At 42.7% G+C, this 19723-nt stretch overlaps 1 protein-coding gene across 1 annotated transcript in view; it reads right to left on the reverse strand.

The window, feature by feature from the left end:
• dlgap1a (discs, large (Drosophila) homolog-associated protein 1a) overlaps positions 1 to 19723 on the reverse strand; it is a 105044-nt gene that overhangs the window by 84595 nt on the left and 726 nt on the right. The gene's annotated exons all lie outside the window — the stretch shown is intronic.

Consider the following 19723-nt stretch of genomic DNA (forward strand, 5'->3'; position numbering starts at 1 on the left):
CTTCTGCCTGTTTCAGTGCATGTACCTCCTCCACTGTCCTTGAAGTGTTCTGCTATACTTCCTTGACAGCTACGACAGTACTTAAATAAAACAATCCTACTGTTACACCTCACATGGTCCTAGTGATGTAGGTACGGGGGTGCACTCCACCGGAAGTAGTTGAGGACAAGGTTCGGGGCAGAGTCAGTCTTGAGAGTGATATTAGGGGTGAGATTATGCTGCTTGCATGTTCGGGGGTTCAGGCTAACTGGCCAATCACATCCAAGTTAGTGGAAGCGCGTTCACATTCTAAACTAATGCAAAAGTAGCAGTGAGAGGCCCAAGGAAAGCAATGGAGATGGAAATGTCACAACACAACGAAGGGGCTGTAAAAATGTGAGAAAAAGGAAGCAGGCATTCGAGGCACAGGCCCATAGCTGTTGTATATTGATCCATTTTCATTGAGTTTTCAAAGTTCTCTAAAGCCCTAAAACATGTGCTCCTCCTTAGGAACACATGTACTTCTTGGGGAAAAAAGTAAGTGACGAGCCATGATTTTATACATTCAATCTGGACTCGGCTAAAGCAAGGGACTCTGCTTTAGGGCTGATGCTGACTGGCTGCTCTTTAGGGAACGGCAGAGCAACGTAGGAAAACCTGAAGGATCCAAGGAACACTGTGAAAGTAGAAATGTCTACGATTCAGCCGCAACCGTTATTAGGCGGGAGACTTTCATAAGAAATACTCAATAACCCTGTTCTGGCCCCAATGCTTGGCATCAGGGTGACACCAATTAGCATAGCTTTGCTGGTTGGTTGGAGTGAGTGGGAATTTTTAATTTCTAAAGTATATATACAGTAGTATATAGCAGGACAGGAATTTCACCGGCGGCCAAGACCGTCTGTCTGGCCTTGATGCCCATCAAGCCGGCCCTGGTGCTGAATACACAATGTAATACACAGTGTAGTATCGATAAGAACCACTCTTGATCCCCTCGGTTGTGACAGAGCCTTGAAGCAGGTCCCACACCATGTGACCTTTTCTAAACATTTTTACAAATTAACAAAACTATAGTTTTGATATAAATTCTAGAGCCCGACCGATATATCGGCAGGCCGATATTATCGGCCGATATTAGGCATTTTTCAAACTATTCGGTATCGGCATTTATAATGGCCGATAAATGAATATAAAAAAAAATAAAAAAATAAAAAAAATAGAATGGTCCACCAGAGGGCGCTCTAACGCCCAAACCCGCTGATTCAGCCAGAGTTACGCCCCGTGCCCACTACCTCCGTCCGTTGCGTGATCCCCATTGACTTTAATGGGGACGGACGCGCAATGCATTGTGGATCCGTCCGTTCCGTTGGAGCCTTCGGCTCAGTCAAGAAGTTGAAAAATGTTCAACTTTTTCGGCAGCGACGGATCCGTCATCCAATCAGATCGCGTCTGCAAATTTAAGCACTGTGACGCGACTCGGGCTCTGACGATACTGGAAAGCGGGAAAGCGGGTCATCTTGCATCGCAACAAGCAGGAAGTAGCGTGAAGAACCCGGCGAAGCGATTTGATTGGCTGACGGATGCCTCTGCAAAGACTCAGGGCTCCAGACTAACTTTTTCCTTGGGTGCACTGGTGCGCCTAAATTTTTAATTTGGGTGCACCAGCACGTATTTATGGTGCACCCAAGTTTTGAGTTGTAGAGGGGGGGGGGTTGGACCGTGCCTGCCTTGCGCTGAGTTGTTGAGGGGGGGGGGGGGGTTGGACCGTGCCTGGTTTGCGCTGAGTTGTTGAGGGGGGGGGGGGGGGTTGGGCCGTGCCAGGCTTGCGCTGAGTTGTGGGGGGGGGGGGGCGGCAACCCGGGCAGCTGCACTGGTTGCACCGTCGATAATTACGCCATTGATTAATAATATCTTGACCATTAAATAAATGCCTTAAATAAATGCGGAATCTGTCAAGGGATCGGTTCTGTCCCGAAAAAACCCTCTGTCTCCGAAGAGACGCCTGTGCGATAAGTGCGCCGAGGTCCATGCGAACACCCACAAATGGTGACGCCATTATCGGAGGAGGGGCTAGGAAGCTGCGCACGCCGATATAAGCAGCCGATCTCCGGGTAGACTCGCTGAAAAGCTGCTCCCGACCAGGTTTGGTTGCGAGCGTAAGTCACCATGGTGATACAGCGACGCTTAAAGAGATCGACTTTCATGGTACAGCTAACCCAGGCTTTCAGCTCAACATACCTCGCTAACCCTCTAATCGAGCTTCGTAGTACAGGCCCAGGATTGGGCTTCGCGGGTTTGTTTACCGGCGTTGCTATTGTTACCGGTCTTGCGTGTCCCAACGGTTTATTAGGTGTCTAATAAATCGCTGTCTAATCAATACTACATTCACTGCCTCTTCCGTGGTTATTACAATATTATGAATAGACTGCTCTGTAAAAAAAATAATAATAATAATTATACCAGATACATTTTCAGTCGCACCGGTGCGCCCAAATAAAATATTTGGTCGCACTACCCCGAATTCTAGGCGCATGTGCGCCCAAATTAGGCGCACTCTGGAGCCCTGCAAAGACTACTCCCCCATCAGTCAGCAACGCCTTCCCACCTCCGTTGACTGAAGGAGGTAGTGGGCACGGGGCGTTAGGCAGAGTGAATGACGGAGATCGACGGAGATCATCGGTGTTGTTCATGTGTGCAAGTGTGTTCATGGTAAGTTGGCAACTGTCACGAGACATACATTGCTTGAATAACAATTAAAAGAACATCCCCATCAATTCTCTAAAGTCGATAAGCATGACTTAATTCATGACTACCATGTCCAGTTTTGCTGTTGTTACGTGTTAGCTGAGAGTGAAAAGGATTTAAAGGATAACTACAAGTAACCAATGTTAGGGAAATGTGTTTGTTTTGTTGCGCGTTTCTGGATTTTTTTTTATATATATATATATATATATATATATATATATATATATCGGCCGATATATCGGCATATCGGATTTTTAGATCACTAAATATTCGTATCGGTATCGGCCTTAAAAATTCTATATCGGTCGGGCTCTAAATTCTACACTGTTCATTAAAAACGCAGTAATACTTTTAGAAATGGCAATACCAAATGGCCTTGCCCCTAAAATTACGAAATTCCAAGCCTGGCATATAGTAATATTTCAGTTATAGAATGTGATTTTATTGATAACCCTATGGATTAGCATTAACTAAAGATATGTTCAGGTAATTTTAACCAAAGATTTTGTGTAAATGTTATACATTGCAACTTTAAGTAGCACTGATTTGCGGGCCTGTATTTGAAGGATTCTTTCACTGCTAATGAAAAAACTGAAATGTTGAATTGCTTTGAATAAGCCCTTTATCATAACAACACAAAGGTGAAGAAAAGCGAACAGTGAACATAAGTGCTTCTGTGTGGACAAATGCACTGGCAAATTTTTTTATGTCTATGTTGCTGTCTTGTTTCCCTCTGTTGTCATGTGCAGGGGCAAGTCAATTAACCACCTATTCATCCTGCTGCCTCTACCAACCAGCTCATCTTTTTCCACCAATCACCTCATCATTTCCCAGTGGGGAGGGGGGAGGCCTGTTACATATCTGAAAGCCAGTTTGGTTAGTCTCTCTCTCTCTCTCTCTCTCTCTCTCTCTCTCTCTCTCTCTCTCTCTCTCTCTCTCTCTCTCTCTCTCTCTCTCTCTCTCTCTCTCTCTCTCTCTCTCTCTCTCTCTCTCTCTCTCTCTCTCTCTCTCTGGTCTGTTGAAGTTGGCCCTGTTTGTGTCCATGGAGAATTTTTATATGATTACTAGATCCTTTGACTATATGCTAGATCCTTTGACTATATATCTATATAGTCAAAGGATCTAGAATCTCAATTTAGATAACCCCAAAATTGAGATAATGGATATATATAAAGATCTCTATATTTAGAGATAGATATATAGAAACATAGAGCATTTAATGAATGACTGAATTAATGAATTAGTCCCATAGTTTCAATTCTCCCCCTTCATGCAATTGTTATGAACCATTTGTTGGCCCCAATACGTCTATGTTCTATGTTGCCTATGTTCTATGTTACCCAACCATGTCTATGTTCTTTGTTGCTACCCAACCATGTCTATGTTCTGTGTTACCTCCCCAACCATGTCTATGTTCTGTGTTGCCTCCACAACCATGTCAGATTTTGAGCAGACCTGGCCTTAGTTGGGCCAATCACAATCGTTTATCTAATATTGGTCCTATAATAATAAAAATGTCCTCTACAATAATCATACTATCATGACTTCACTTGAATAGTTCCTTGATATGACCCTCTCAACCTTAGTATCGGGTTTGTGAATAGCTTCCAGTCACTTTAACAGATGTTTGGAGAGCCATACAGCGAGCAGAGCATTGTGATAAAATGGAACAGTGTGCGTTTATTTAATTAAAGCTGAGCATTGGCCTTAACATGCTTCAACAATATTATGCAATGCTAATCACATTGTCACTGTTTCATATGATACAAAGATCCTATCAACTGTTTCCCCTACCTTTAAGCCAGTCATAGTTACGTGATTTAAATTATTTATAATTATTGCAAAGCAAGCCAAACTATAGATATTCTGTATCTGTGTTCTCTTCTACAGTTTGAGGTCAGTTCAACACCAAACAATTCAGTGCAGTGTGCTTTTCATCTCCATTCTTCGATTCTGAGGACAGGCGACAGGATGCCGTTTCAACAACTCCATGTAAATATGAATTCATTTTCTGTTAATATCAGAATTCCAATACAGGCGAATGGTTTAATCGATAAATAGCCTACATGATTATTTTCTCACTATTATTCCCTTGTCTGCCACAGAGTAGGAAGGAGAACTGAGGAGACAGAATGCAGCCGAGAAGAGAGGTGTTGAAACAATGCAGTGGAGAGGACAACTGAGGGCGGCATGAGAGAGGCAGAGCAAAGAGTAGTAGAACATGTTTTTGGAATCTGAATAGGCTGGGTCATCAAGAAAATCAAGAGGAAATAATAGGTAGATCTCTGCAATCTTATTTAAATTTAAAGAAACTTTGGTTGCAGCTCTCATGGTAATGAGAAGAAAGAAAAAAAGTAAAGCTCTCTGCTTTTGATTTTAACAGATGAGAATATCCTACAATATTGTGCAATGCATGAAATGTACTTTATTAATGAAAAATATGTGAGTTTAAGAACATCTTTGGTGATTATCTTATTGTTGTACCTCCCAGACCCCACCCTCCCCACCCAAGTATGGTTCCCCCAGTGAAACATTTCACCACTTGTTATAACTAGTTGTGGAGTGTCATTATATAGTTAGCACAAAATGGTTGTGAAACAGCTATAGCATAGTTATTACACCATGTGCGTATTGTTTTTATTTTGGGAGTATTTCTTTGACACTTGAAACCAGCACCAAATGTAGGAAACATGTCTGAAGGCATGGAGGAACTGAAGGCTCTGATGTGGCAGCTACGTCAGCTTAAGGCTGACAACTAACAGTCACATGGACAAGTTTGGACCTCACCAACAGCGGGCTCTTCTGCAGAGCCCATGCCGCCCATCACTTCATTATTACCATCCTCAACAAAGAGGACCACTCGTTCATGTTCCTCTGGAGCGGAAATGCCAGAGATTCAATGGAAATCTCTGTTGATTTTCTGACTGGAAATTAGTGGTGCAACGGTTCACGGGTTTCCCGTGATCCGTACGGACCAACCATCACGGTTCGGGACGCAAGTGATCCGCGGATCGGCTGATTAAAAAAAAAAGTTGTGCGTTGACGTGATCAGCGCATGTTTAGAGGACAATTCCGGTATTAACAACATCATCAAGTATCGTAGCGAAATACAGTTTCTGTTGTGTTTTATTTGGCGTTCCGTAAATCCCATTGAAACGTAAACCGGAACCGGAACCGGACGTCTTTAGGTTTGGTTGTAGTCTTTTCGCGTATCAACAGTAGGGCTAGAACCGAGCGAAAAGACTACAACTAACCCCCCTTGCAATGAGCATGAGTCTCCCAACCGAAATCAATGGATTTACAGAATGCCAAATAAAACACCACAGAAACTGTATTTCGCTACCAAACTAAAAAAAAGAAGATAAGGATGTCTGCATTGCCTTGGGAGAGTGTAGACTCTAAACTCCCCAGGCAATGCAGACATCCTGAATTGTAAATCCAGGGTTAGGGATTATTTACTATCCTATCCATGTTAAAAAGAAGGAATAATGCCTCAAATTGCATTTTTTTTAAATATTGACCATGCTTGAATGAAGCAGGATTATTACCTAATTTTTCACTTTATTTAGTTTTTACACAGTTAAAAGATTTTATTTAAAGTCACATTTGTCTTGTTATCTTTATTGTTGTTGTTGATCCGAAAATGATCCGACCCGTGACACAAAAACCGTGACCCGATCCGAACCGTGAGCTTTGTGATCCGTTGCACCCCTACTGGAAATACATAGAATAGTTAGAAGCGCCTCACAGGTGTTTGAAGGTCTGACATAGGCCGCTGGCTGAACAATAATTGTTTTTGTATGACTACATAGAGGGGGGTGTGAATCTGAAATTGACCCTTGTATACCCAACAGGAAATACACCAGAGAAAGTGTTTGCACCAGTCCTCCCAGTTAGTTAGTTCTTCAGTGGGACCAGAGCGCAAGAGAACCATCACGAGACAATTCTTGCATTAAAGTCCTAAATGGATGTATTCATATGTAAAACACTTGGTGGGGATGTTCCAACTCGGAAGGGTTCTTTTTGACTAGTTCAAAGATGTTGTCCTAGATAATATGTTACATAGAGAACTGAAGCAGCGGGTGTCCACTGAGCTCATTGTTGTTTGTCTCAATATTGCAAACAAGTGAGTGGAGGAAGCACTTGGTAAAGCTAGGCCCAGAGTGTATTATTGTGATACATCCAAGCAGTATGATGTGAAACAAATGTGACAGCAGTAAAAACCGGCAGAGAAATTGTTTGGAAAGTTCCTAATCAAAGGACTTACCAGCCGCCCACCATAATGTGATTACAGTTTATCTGCAAAGAAATGTTTCCTATTAACGTCTCGCAAGGGTCTGGATTCAAAGATTTTGTCCACGAGCTTGAGCCAAGGCACACAGTTCCTAGCTGCGCCACCATCCCCCACAGAGTTGTGAAACTATACGATACCACTGTAGAGAACATAAGAAAAATAAATAGTGGAGAAAAGTCACTGCACATTTAATAGACGAGGAATGTGAACTGAAAGACATTATTCTCAAACGACCGAAGCTCAGAAAAGTCTAACTGCCGAGAATGTTGGACAGTAAAACGTGAGTCGGTACTCTATAACAACATGCTCATAGAGTGCAACGTGAGTCGTGAGTCTGTACTCTCTCCTACAACATACTCAGAGTACAACGTGAGTCTGTACGCTCTTTAACAATGTAAGAAGAGAGTACAACGTCTTTCGGTACTCTCTATGACAACGTACTCAGAGACTACAACGTGAGTCGGTACTTTATAACAACGTAATCAGAGAATACAATGTGAGTCGTGAGTCTGTACTCTCTGTAACAATGTACTCAGAGAGTACAACGTGATTCGGTACTCTCTGTAACAACTTTTAATTAGATTATAATGTTGCTATAAGTGCAGTATGCATTTTATTTAATTTGTTGGGATCGGTTTGTGTTTTGACCATCAGTGACAAAATCCACCTTGCAGTCTCTTGCTCTCTCGCTGAGAAGAGTTGTGTACATTTCAAAGGAATAGTGAAAAAGGAAGTCAGGAGATGCTGGTGGGGAATCAACCTTTTTGGTAATGATATAAAAATTAAAGTGGGCAGAGTGCAGTATCATGGAGATGGCATCTCCCATACTCCTGTCCTGGTGGTATGCGAATTGGAGGGGATCTAGTGTGGGTTGTAAACAGGTTTTGAAGTGAGCTAGGCCAAGCCAACCGACGCACTTCATGATGATGGGGGCGAGTGTAACTGGGCAAAGTCAATAAGGATTGCTGCTGGGGAGTGTTTTGGCAGTTTTAAAGCATGCAGCTGGTGGGCTAGTGATGGGTTGATATGTCATTCCTGGCCTCAGTCAACTGTACATGGGTTTGTGGTCTGGATGCCTTGCCACATGCGCCTTGGGTCAGAGTTCTTCTTTAAGTGCTCCTCAATCCTTAGCTTGTAGCTATCCTTTACCTTTTTGGATGCTTTTTAGGTTAGCACTGGATGAACCATAGGGCTGAGCATCGATCTGAAGGCGATGTTGTGTCTTCAGTGGGACTCTGACCACTCTGTTCATCCATGGCTTCTGATTAGGGAATGTAGTCATTTGTTTGAGGTTGGAGACCCTGTTGATGTTGAAAGTGATACAGTTCAGAACGGAGGAGGCGTATTAGCCAATGTCTGTGTGGGAGTTGAGTTTGGCCTGAGTGGCAAACACACTCGGGTCAGTGTGTTCAAAATGCTGCCGAAGTACAGAGTCTGCTCCCTGTAGACTTTATACGTCTGAGTGGTGAGTACTTGAGCAGCAGGAATAATGAGAGGTGGGTGAGGAGGACGGCTTTAAATGTATCAGCCATATTGGTGTGGAAATGGTCCAATATCCTGTCTCCTCTAGTGGGACAGGAGACATGTTTGTTGAATTTGGGGATCTGGGGGGTATAAGCTGCATCCGTGCACCAAGCTTTAGTTACATAAATGCACAATCGGTCTATCGGTCCTTCCGACTGATAGAGGAGAGTTAGTTTGTTGATCGATTTGCCAAGATTGCAGAAAAACGATGTTTAAAGTTCCTGCCATTTGTACGATATGTACGGAAAACTGAACTTACTCTTAAAGACTTGAGGCAAACAAGCAGATTAATACCTTCAGGGCTTCTTTGATGCACATGCTGCCATGGTATGATATCTCCCTTACTGCTCCTCAATGGAAATCCAGGGGTCCACCATTGCTAGTGATTATTTTAAAGAGAATTGGGACCCGCCCTAATGGGACTGCAGTAGTGCGTTAGTTGATGCACTGTCCAACAAACCTAGCAACCTCAGCTAGCCCTAGTACAGCCAACAGGTTCTTATTAAAGGTCTAGAAGTATGTTCTTTACAGCCAGCTTTTTAGGCACGTCTGTCCGTCTCTTTGTTATGTGCTGGTTGAGTTGTGAGCAACCATATTTGAAAACTTGGTTTCTGGACAAAACTATTCAGGCCATTATTGTCTTATACTTTACTTGTCATGGTCCGCCCCTGGTTTTTCCATTCACCTGCCTGCTAACCTGATCTCCCCTAATCAACCCAACCACCTTCACCTTTTCCCCCCCTATAACAGGTCCTCTCCTTTCACTCAGTCCTTGCCAGATTGTCTCTTGTTTCATTCAGAGCTTTCCTGCAACTCCTGATTGACTGATTGTCTATTCCACTCTGCCTGATAACGAACCCTTGCCTGTCTGACCTCCTGCCTGCCGTCCGGTCCCTGTCGGTCTGTCTGCTCCTTGGTCCCCGTCTCCTGATCCACCTGCCTGACTTCCTGTTATCGACCCTTCGCCTGCCTGACCTCCCGCCCGACGTCGAGTCCCTGTCGGTCTGTCTGCTCTCCAGTCCTTGACTCCCGATCTGCTCATCTGCCCTCCCGTTTCCGACTCCTCGTCTGCTGACCCACCGATGATTCCCTGCCCACCTGTCGGTGACATTACTGTCTGCTCTCTGCCTGCCCGATCCTGTACCGGAATAAATCCTTGAAACTGTCCTCAACTGTCGTCTGTCTGTGCACTTGGGTTCTGCCTAACCCCACCGTTACATTACTAGTAGTAGTACACGTCGTAGTAGTACATGTCGAGCTACCAGTTGCTTCGACCGAGGAACGCAAAAAAGGCAGCATAAGTGTTTAAGGTAAACATTCAAACAACTTGAAATTCAAGTAGGAAACACCCCTATTTTAACACTGTAGGGGGTAACCTCTGCAAATGCTCAGAACTAGTAACATTCGTTTTGAGGCTAGCTACACCAGGAAATATGGACCGCCAATAGGAGTAAGTAAGGTAAATCGTTTTTGTGAACAGTAGCCCTTCGAAGCAGCAATGTACAGACGGTTAGAAGTACGAAGAAATGGGGCAAAAATAAAAAGAATGGAACGAAACGTTACTGACGCACTGCTAATAACCAGAACAGGTACAAGAGAAGCAAAACACTGTGTTCCATGGTCAATTATAGACATGGGAGGGGTGGCTAAAAGACAGAAGGCGCAGATAACAGGAACATCAGAGGACTGGAAGAACACACCGCAGGTGTACCCCTACCGCTCAGAGTTGTTAAAGCCTTGTTGATGCACATGATAAAGAAGCATACAAAGGAAGTGCCAGCGCCAATCTGGGCCAATCGGTAAGACGCAACAGAGTGGACTCAGAAGGCCTCAGAGGACAGCAAACTATGGAAAGCGGTACGTGAGAAGTTCCAAGAGAATTTGGACCCGACCAAAATTGAAAGAGAAATTCTGAAAGATGAGGAATGCCCCTCAAGATTCCTCCTGTGGTTCCAAAGACGAAAGAAGGAAGAAACTCCAGAGGCACCATGGAACTGTAAAAGATCATGAGCAAGAAGTGTCTGCCTTAAGAGGTCTAACGAACAAATCAGCTGAACCAGGGAGCACTAAGTCGGACAGCATTAAACTGCTGTTTATTTGCCTACTGTAATAATAATAATAATAATAATGGATTGAATTTATCTAGCGCTTTTCTAGACGCTTTTACAGGGAAGAGGCAACCTCACTAACCACCACCATTTGCCTACTGTAGCCAAATAATAGACTAGCTTGTAATTTCAAATATAAGAACGACTGAATTAGAACAGGCTACTACATAAAATTGGTTAGCTGGCTATAGCTACTTTAGCTAAAATAGCTGATAATGAGCTTATATATTTAATACATAAGCCTCAAATATATGATATAGCTAAAATATTATGGGTGGGTGTTACAATTTTGACAGACATATGGGTGATCATGATTGGATATGATTCTGCCCAGACAGAGGTTACCAGGACTTACCAGGTTACCAGCCAGGCCTGAGGGTATATTCAACACTGGCGATACGCTGTTGCATCACAATGTTATCTTTTGTATCTGTTCCAATGATAACATCGTAGCTCAGTTTTCATACATTTTGCACCTACTTCAGTTTTTGTTTTATCACCAAACCCTCAACAAGCCTGTCTATAAAAAGTTTCCGTCTGCTCTGCCTCCCTGCACTGGACAGGCCCGCGCCAGAGACTGACTGAAGCCAGATCAGCGCTAACGCAGAGACCCTGAGTTAAGGCCGATTTATGCTCAGTTACGTAAGCGTAAGCGCAAGCGCAAGAGGCCCTTGCGCACCCCTTGCGCGACTTCTCACGTCTTGCGTGCGTCGGGGGATTTTTCTAGACTTGCGTCATTTTTTACGTAAGCTTTTACGCGAGCCGCGCAGCCTGCAAGGCTGTGATTGGTCTTCTGGTCTGGTTACTACTTCCTGTCTGGAAGGAGGGTGGGTGGTTTGATAGAATGGAACCCGGCAGGCTCATATACAAAAGCATTAACGTGAAGTGAAGTTAACTTTGCTGCCAACACATTATGTCGTTAAATGTAGAGAGATATGTACATTTATACAACCCCAATGATCAACAACTTCATCACCCCTGTTCCTCTGTCTGTTGCCATCATTCACTGTGTATGGGGAGAACACGATCTGGCACATAAACAAACCAACGACTCCCGCAGACAAAGACGTCATTCTCGAGGTCGTCTTCAACGAAAAACTTTACTCCACATATTACTCCACCTACTGTTCTGGCGGTAAATTGCTTGGCAACACGCGCAACCTAAAAGGGAGCATGAATTGCTTTGAGTAAATTTTGCGCAACAACGTAACACCAACGCTGAAGCATGCAGCCGCCTTTAGGGTCGCCAACCCGGGAAGCTGAGTAGTTTTAACAAAGGCTTACGTAGTGTTATTGATTGTCCCCAAGCAGCTTTGAGTCAATGTAACAGGTTTCGGAAAAGCAGCAGAGGGAGCTGCATACTAAGATCCTCCTCTATGAATAACTGCCATCGGGTATCAGTCCTCTGTGTCTAGTGGTGTATACCTGACCAGGAGACGGCCGGGCAGCATTACACCTCCATTAACAATAACCAACTAAATACATTTTAGTTAGGTTAATGTTAACGGAACCAGGGACGTCTCACGTTTCAAAAAAATGTGAGTCTCATGGACTCAAACCGCTGCTAAGAAGTTTATCCCGCTAGCTCTATAACAGTAACAAGCAAGTAAAGAACTGCGTGGCCAGTGTAGCTCCAGGGCTGGTGTTACCATACTGTGAAAAATATCACTTTTTTTTTTTTTCTCACAATATTTCTGGCATCCCTAATACTGATTTGTGAACTCCAGATTTATTCTATTCAGGGATTTGGGGGTTTGGGGTCCCCCCCCCCCTCAGAAAAATGAATGAATTGAATTTGGTAGATTTGATATAATCTATTCTGGTGCATTTTGGGGATGGCCACTACCTATTACCTATTACTCATTCAGATTCATAACCTACATCCTGACTTGCAGGGCCTGGACATCCTTACACTGCATATACAGACCTATGCCGTGTTCCGATATCCATACTTCCATGAGTAGACTTAAACGAAGCACACTATCCGCATTCACTAGGTGCGCTAATTTTCAGATGTCATTGTTGTTCCAAATCGAATACTCAGTGGTGCACCAACCGGAAATTACGATCACGACTGCCGCCGCGGCTCCTCCACCGCAATAAACATCCCGCTGTTACGTAATTCACACATTCATACCAACAGGCCACATATGTCCTTGGCGACTAGAGGTCTCGTTCCCATCCCAAGGAGGGATCCGGCTCCTAGGAGGGCGTATACAAGGCCCATACAAGAAGCCATTCATTCACGTATCAATTCTACAGATACGAGCGGCCCAGGTGTTCGGCGAACTCAGAAGTTCAGGGCCACATAACAAATTGCAATGCCAACACATAGCCACTAGGGGTCAGCACAATACCACAATGCAAGTTGTAATGCCAACACATAGCCACAAGGGAGCAGCATAGAGACACATACAACATCCAGAGAGGCGGGAGTTCAGCACCATGCTTAGCCAATCAGAGCACATAACTAAGTCCACGCCTGCCCAGTATTAAAGTTACAACCAATAGCCCAGAGGGTTAGAACGCTCCAGGTAAAGCATCCTTTTGAATGCCCTACTAAGTGTATCTCCACGCGTGTTTGTACAATTTCCCTCCTTTTGCTTCATAGTATGCTAGTCCAAACCTTTGCTAAATAAAGTGAGTTAAAGCGATCCTGACTTGGCAGACTTTTTCCAAAAGAACACGGCACCGCTTTGAACGGTGAACTCTTTACGCCTAGCAGCTATAAAAACTATAAAAACTACAAAATGACTCTATTAATGCAGGCTATGTGGAAAATGCGCCGACTTTGGCTCAGCCTGGCTCCACCCTCTTCCGCTACGTAGCTAAGATGGCTGCCGTTGAGTACGAAAAGTGTACATCTCCACACAAGTGTACATTATAATATGTCCATGATCGCCACACACTGCGCGATTTGACTGTTTTGAGTACACCGTCCGGGTCCCTTCAGTACACTTATTTGCGCCCTATCTGAATCGGAACGCCCTACGACAGGGATGGGCAACTGGCGGGCCCGCACATAATTTTTATTTAAAAAAAAAAGAAAGAATAGAGTTACAGAAAACTTGGTTAAGAAAGAAGAAAAGCAGAGTATCTGTTCATAGAAGGCAAAGGCAAAAGGCAAACCCATGTGTCTAGTTTGCTTAGAAACGATATCAGTCATGAAAGATTTCCACTTAAGTCGCCACTACAACTACTACAACAGCCTTGAAGTGAATATCATGCTTGTTGTGTTTGAGTTCATTGAGTTGTTGCACTTAATGTTGGGCCACTGTTTTTCAGTTTTGTGACATCATTGAATGATGATGTATGTGAGCCCTTTGCAATGATCAAAATACTAACCAATCATGTGGCTATCTGAGCATGGAAAACATAAAAATGAATGTATGTTGGTTCAATCAACATACCATACATAGGTTATGGGAGATTTTGTAGGTAGTGGCCATCCCCAAAATGCACCAGAATACAGGAAATCATATCCAACAAATTCAAAAATGGGTAGCTTCTCTCAGTTTACGTCTAGTTGAAGGGCACAGTCACATGGCCCTCTGATGGTGATGATGAAGAATTGTGGCCCTCTTTATCATGAAAGTTGCCCATCCCTGCCCTACGTACTTAAACTTAGGCTAGTAAGTACGGATAGTATGGATATTGGAACACGGCACTATTTTATGGCCATTCCACCAGCGATTGCTATTTGACCCATTGTTGTTATTCTGAAATTGAGAAAAATCATTGTCCTTTAGCGTCCATTTTTCTCTTTTGTCTTAATGTCTACTTCAAATGCAGTTAGAAATATGGGACAGTTGCTTCATTCAAAATACTTAATTAATGTGTAACTTACTTGCTCCTTTTAAGTATAACATTGCTTGCGGAGTCCAATTCCTCCACTGAAAAGGGTGGAAAGTGCTTACAACTGCTAGTTAGCGATCTATCTCTTCTCTACACATAGTTTTGTTGCGCAAATGCTGCGGAGGGAGGTAGCCTATTTGATTGATTTGCTGAATTGTCCAATCATGTGGTGATAACAAAAAAGAAAAGCGATGGTCTGGGGCGCACACTGGTGCGACCCGAGGGCGAATTTTCTTGTGCCAATGAAAAGCTGTCTCTGCTTGATAGACAGCAAAAAGTTTGCGAGCTTACGTTGACTTCAACGTGGCCGGCGCCCCTGACTTGAAGGGCTTTATTTTGAAAGATCAATACCTAGCCTGGCCCAAATCATTGATGTTTAGACGCATCAAAATGGTTGCTGCTGTCGTGGAATTAACCGAGATCTAATCACTTCGACTGACTTAAGAGAGAGGAAAAGAAATCAAGGGGTCCGGAGCAAGTATGACAAAAATACTTTATCGTTAAAAAATGCAACAATCAAAGCCGAGTAGTTTGCAAAGCACTGTCGGTCCACAGATCCCGGCGTCCTCTTTATCCACACATCCAAAACTGTTTCTATTTTGGGGTGTCCGCCCACAATCAGTCATAAATTCCTCTAACCGAATGGTCAACAAGATAATCTAGAACATCAGGTAGAGGTCAGCACGCATTGACCCCGTAGCTTCCTGGTCCTGTGGGGAGTTCCAATTTATCAAGTCAATAGCCAACGCACTCATCTACCAGGACCTTTTAGAGCATTTCATGTTTCCTGCCGGGCATGGCACCTTCCCACACTGCCAAAAGTACCAATACCTGGTTAAATGACTATAGGTGCTTTTATCTGTGTGCTGATTGGCCAGAAAACTCTCCTGATCTGAAAACCATGGAAAATGTATGGGGGTAGTGTAGATGGGCTTCTATAACACCTCAGCAGGACTAAAGTTTAAAGGGCAAATCTTACTTAAAAAGTGCTAAAGTGCTAAAAAAACATTGTTGAGAGGGGGTCTGCGCCTCATCCAAGTTATCAATGACGAGTACTAGCCAAGGAGAGACAGAGTAGGGTGGGTGATGACTTCGCCCTCTGGCTGCTGAACTGCTGCTGCTGATAGAATGCTGCCGCGCGATGGCGCGCGCAACCTGCTAACTCCACTTCCAGGCAGCGTGGAGAACACAATCACTGTTTTATAGAAGTAATTATGCGGTTGATAAGGTTAGCTTGTCATGTTAAAGAGCCAGTGGATCAACGGTTTTAGGTTTAATTCGAACACTGAGATTAAAAAAAAGGGGTTTGGATTGAGTGTTGTAGGAAAGGGTGGGGCTTGTTATCTCCATGGTTACGGCCCACGAAAACATTGATACTTTTTAGTACAATCGTTGTGTTACTGTTCGTGTTATAATGAGCAAAGTTGGACGTGAAATTCGCCACACAACCTAGTGATAAACATAGCATATACTATATATGCTATAGGGCTGGTCAGTGTAACCGCGCATTGTTATGAACAAGGTTGAACAAGTCTGTGTTCTTCTTTCTAAACTTGAAAAAATATATATTATTTTTTATATAGCATATATTAATATATACTAATAGATATATATTTGTTATATAATAAAGCAGGGAACGGCTGTGTAGGAGAACAGGAAAGCATAAGTGAGGTACATAGCTGCTCAAAAGAGGAAAAAAAGCACAGGTCCAGGCAAAGGCAAATAATACCTAGTAATGTGCTCTGTTGAGGTGGACTGGAGTTTGGGGTGATTAGGGGGTGACTATTGTACTTCACTTATTTTTGATTAGTCATTTCACACAAAGAATTCTAATAGATACGACTGAGTTTTTCTGATTTTTTAGCACTGCTTCATATAGTAGGTCTGAGCAACACAGACAGGATTTTATGAGTCACTTAAACAGAGTTTGTTTAGAGAAATGTGGCATGAATCATAGGAAGGGGGCGTGGGCGCCGTGCAGTGCTAATTTTTTTCCTTTTCTGGCAGAAGAATGTCACCTTTTGGGGCCATCACGTTTGTACCACTGATACCACTCAAATACAGGCTTGGCATATTTCACTGCTGGTGGAATATATATATATATGTATATAATATGAGTTAGACTTTTTAAATTGAATTATTGAAATTCATTAATCTTTCCACAATATTCTAATTCATTGAGATGCACCTGTATGCATGTAACACAAACAAACAGCACCGTTTTGCCAATGAGTGTGGAACGCGTAGCGTATTGTGTAGGCTACGTAGTTAGTTTAGTTTCGTTTAGAGAGTCTGCCTGTTCTGTTGGTATATAAGCTAACTAATATCCAAGACACATTTGTAGAAAAGAGAATTTAAATGGATAACATCTGCAGATGTGCGGAATGGAGCTGGCAAACGCTATTGGGGCGTGACTCTGAGAACACAGAGACTAGCATCGGTTTAGGAACATTTCTTGGAGGAAGGATGTGGTTCTAAGGGGGAAAATGATACCTGAATGTATATATTGATGAACAGTAATAACATGCAAGCAATTTACTTTTCAACATGCACACACATACGCCATATCACTTATATATGAATGTTCCTGTATTAGGAGCTGAATACATTATTAAGCTAGCTATCTAGGTAGCCTGACTATGAGAGGGGCTTAGAATACAATCTCAAAAGTTATGGACAGTGTGACTGTATAAGAGAGTTTAGTTCACTACTCTAATGGTACACAGATCAATGGGCTCATAGCCAGCATAGCTAGTAGCGAAACTAATTAGCATCATATCTAACAAAACTCACTTGCAGAGAAACAATGACCAGGCCAGATTACAAGGGTCACCAGGGTACATTGCCGTAGCGAACAAGCACAAACCTACATAAATACTTGACTAACATCTGTCATTACACGCATTACACGCAACTTGCTGTAATGGCAGAAAGTGCCTCAGCGCCAAGGTAAACAACCCACCATAGAGTGACAGTTCTAATCAGAGACAGAAAATCAATTCCCCTTAAAGGGCCTCAATGAAATGTGCGATACTTGAATTCTACATGGAGCGTTTAAGATATATATATATATATATATACCGATGATCTATGGCTGCATTTGTGAATGCCGGCACATGCAACCCATCAAACCAAATATGTAATTTTACTGGAGGGCATGCAAGGAGGCAAATTGATTCCTCCAGAATGATACTGTGTTAATTGTATCTGTTCTATTCTCACAATTACCCAATAACGGGATGTAAAAATTCACCGATACGAATCAGTTACCGGTTGGATTAACACAGATGCGACTACATCGATACCTGGGCCCCTGAATCGATTTAAAATGACCAAAAATCTGTCAATGCACCGATTTAAACGTTGTGATTTGGTTGAGTGAAGCTTTAGCCTGATATCAAGAAAGCATTGTCAACAGTTTTCATTCCGTTTCCATATGGATCTGAAAAATTGAATTTTAGGACGCTGGAGGATCAGTGTGTGTGTTTGTGTATGTTTGCGAGCATGTCTCTACGTCTCGCGAGCAGGGAACAACATTCCGGAGTTGTTCTATTAAAAATAGAACAATACAAAATGTCCGAAAACTGTGAAACGATTCTCAGTGAACCAGCTAATCTGAAATCAAACGTGTGGAAGTGATGTGGGTTTTATAAGAAGAAAGAAAGCCTCGCTATTTGTAAATTGAGTAGGGTAGCGATAAAGTCTATAAATAAACAAATACGTAGACTAAATAGAATAAATATAGTTCTAAATTGATACATTTGTCTTCCATTTTTTCCCCATGCCATAAAGACCAAATATGAAAACCTAAGTTTACATCGTCCCTATAGCATAGGCTATCTATTTGAAAGTAGAAAAAGAAGAAGGCTTATTTTAATTAATAGAAAATGTATGCGTTAACATTAAACAAATATTAACTGTATCTATCAGATTGAATCATATCTGATCAAATCGCACAAGATCGTTAGAAGATTGAATCGTTCTATATTAAAATGTATCGTCCCTGAATCGTATCGTAGCACTTGTATTTAGGTACAGATCGGATCGTCCTATAAAGGAGAGATGCACACCCCTAACCAATACCCTTTACCCTTCATTAAAGGTCATTTTTGAAAGGGGGGGGACACTTGAAATGAATGAACCATGATGTAAGAAATTGTGGTTTTAAGATTCTTAACTACAGCAGTCCAGCAAATGTAGTCCGATTTTCTTTCACGGGGCGTTAAGATTGATCGCTAAATGCCAAATCTCAAACAAATATTGGCATGAAAGTTTCCCTTTGTTATGAACTTATTTCTAGGCCGCTGCGCTTTTGTCACCAATGCATTTATACTTATCATGCAACAACATCTTCGACCAACTAAGAACAGAAGCAAAAAAGTAGCATATTTATAATATTCATGTGTCCATAAGATTTGTTTTCGATTGCGTTGACGTCATTTCAGGATAACAAAGATAACTGAAATGAACATTCAGGGGGAGAGAGAAACAAGACAATAGCAAGAAAGATGAGACCAGAGATTGAACAATCTTAACTGTTGGCACCGAACATGCATAAAAAACACTGTTAATATTACATTTACATTTAGGGCATTTAGCAAACGCTTTTATCCAAAGCGACTTACAATAAGTTAATTTTTCAGAAGAAAAAGAAACAACAATATATCGCTTTCGGTACAGTAAGGATGTTCATAGAACCAAGAGAAAAGCTCTAACAATTGCTGGGTCAATCTGCTGGTAGAACTGAGCCTCATCATAATGTGTGTAGTTGAGCCTATGAGCCTCATCATGTGTGACGTTGAGCCTCATCATCATGTGTGATGTTCAGCCTCATCATGTGTGTTGTTGAGCCTCTGAGCCTCATCATGTGTGATGTTCAGCCTCATCATGTGTGATGATGAGCCTCTGAGCCTCCTCATTTGTGATGTTGAGCCTCTGAGCCTCATCACGTGTGATGTTGAGCCTCATCATCATATGTGATGTTCAGCCTCTGAGCCTCATCCTGTATGATGTTGAGACTCTGAGCCTCATCATGTGTGATGTTGCGCCTCTGAGCCTCATGTGTGATGTTGCGCCTCGGCGAGGAGGACCGAGATGTTCATGACGCCTACAGTGGACACAGTTCCCTGGCATGGCAGTTCGCACTAATCACTCCCCAAACCTCCGCGGACAACTGATTATATTGCTATAATGCTCTCACTCACAGAATAAATGACTT

This window comes from Gadus chalcogrammus, chromosome 8 (genome assembly GCF_026213295.1).
Source record: "Gadus chalcogrammus isolate NIFS_2021 chromosome 8, NIFS_Gcha_1.0, whole genome shotgun sequence".
In the NCBI taxonomy this organism is placed as follows: domain Eukaryota; kingdom Metazoa; phylum Chordata; class Actinopteri; order Gadiformes; family Gadidae; genus Gadus; species Gadus chalcogrammus.